Source organism: Herpailurus yagouaroundi, unplaced genomic scaffold (genome assembly GCF_014898765.1).
Source record: "Herpailurus yagouaroundi ecotype Mexico unplaced genomic scaffold, PumYag 308, whole genome shotgun sequence".
Lineage (NCBI taxonomy): Eukaryota > Metazoa > Chordata > Mammalia > Carnivora > Felidae > Herpailurus > Herpailurus yagouaroundi.
In genome coordinates this window covers 5,783,255-5,785,297 of record NW_024412525.1, presented here as the reverse complement: position 1 = coordinate 5,785,297, position 2,043 = coordinate 5,783,255, and positions in this window count along the sequence as shown.

The following is a 2,043-nucleotide window of genomic DNA, read 5'->3' as shown; positions in this document are numbered from 1 at the left end:
GGATACTCTGGCTAATCATGAGCAGGACACCCTTCCCCCCCCCCCCAGGGCTTTGGGGAGAACCCCCCCCCCACACACACACACCTCTAGTGCCACGGAGACAACATCCCCAGCTTAGTGCATCCTTTCTTGAGGCACAGGAGAGCGCACTGTCGTTATTTAGAGAGTCACTCATAGTTTACTCCCGCCTATCATGCTGCTGCGGGGATTAAATGAGACAATGCGTCAACACACTCTGTAAGGGATACCTCATCAAAGAAAACCCAAGGAGTGAGAGTAGGTACTCAATAAATGTTTAATGAAGGGCCTCCGCCTGCTTTCCCGGCCCCAGCCCCTTATAAAGGGGAATCTGATCATTAAATCAGTGAAAACCCATCCCCTAATAAACCCATCAACATGTATTGAGACCTTACTGTTGTTCTAGGTGCCACGGAAAATACAGAAGCAATAAAGGGACGGTCCCCTCCCTCAAGGAATTTCTATATAATAAAGTTGAAGCTATAAACTAGCACCTACAGGATGATCGTGAACAGCACGAGATAAGTGTGCCAAGGGTGTGTGTCTGGCACAGAAAAATCTTAAGATACTCAAGTCCCGCTGGGTTTGGTTGTAAGGGAACCACTAGTATGGACGAGGGATAGACCACCAGCTGTTTGGGGTCCGCACTCTTTGGTCACTAGGTTCGTCAGTAAAGGGATAAGTCCTGCTGACTGGGGGCTCGGGGCGCCTCCGTCCTGGGGGCAGGCTCTCACTTGAGGTCACCCAGCTGAGAGGTGAGGGGTCAGATAGCTAGACTCACTCTCAGCTACCTCTCACGGAAAACAACCGGCAAGGTCCCAACCAGCAGACGTACACCCAGGAGGGACAGGGGATAGAGCTGGTCACCTCCCTCCCTTGCCAGCCCTGGTTGGGGGAGGGTGGGGCAGCAAGAGGAGCCTCAGCAACCCTGTTCCCAAGGAGCCAGAGTCACCATCAGCCTCATTCGTTCTTTTCTCCCTGCCTGGAGGGGTTTCCCTCCTTGGGACGCCTCTCAGAGCCCCGAGACCTGGCAGTGTTACAGCTCTCTCCCAGCTGAATCAGCTTGCTCCGCTTGTGTCCCGTGCCCGCGTGCCTGGAGTCAGCATCTCACTATGTCCAATTTTTCATCCCTCGTGAGGTGAGGGACCCAGCCTCAGCTTCCTCCCGCCCGCTTAGCTCAGAAAGAACCAGCTTGGAATCCCATCAGATGATGGGTTCGATGTCACCCCCTCCCCACCCCAAATTAATTTAAGGGGCAAAAGAGCTGGTACTGATCATCACTAAGATCTCTGGTGTTGTTCTAGAGCCCCAGTTGTCACAGTGTGGTCCTGGGAGACCCCTGGGGTGTTCCCCAAATCCCTTCCAGAGGACACATAAGGTTAAGCGGTTTTGCTAATAATATGACAACGCCGTTTACCTTTTCATTCTCATTCTCTAGTAAGTATACAGTGGAGTTTTCCGGGGGCTTCAGGGTATATGATATCACAACAGACTGAAAGCTGAAAGAGAAAAATCTGATTTAAAAAAAAAATTTTTTTTTTAACGTTTATTTATTTTTGAGACAGAGAGAGGCAGAGCATGAACGGGGGAGGGTCAGAGAGAGAGGGAGACACAGAATCAGAAGCAGGCTCCAGGCTCTGGGCCATCATCAGCCCAGAGCCTGACACGGGGCTCGAACTCACGGACCGTGAGATCGTGACCTGAGCTGAAGTCGGACGCTTAACCGACTGAGCCACCCAGGCGCCCCGAGAAAAATCTGATTTTATACAACAATGTGAATGTACTTAACACTGTGAACTGCACACTTAAAAATGGTTAAAATGGAAAAGTTTTGGTTACGTATTTTTTACCGCAACTTAATTTTTTTTTTAAGTTTTAAGAAAAGAACCTAGCTCACTTTCATTAAGCCAAACATTAAAAAAACATTTGCAAAGGGGCACCTGGGTGGCTCAGTCAAGCATCCGACTCTTGATTTTGGCTCAGGTCATAATCTCACGGTTTGTGGGTTCAAGCCCCGCATCAGAG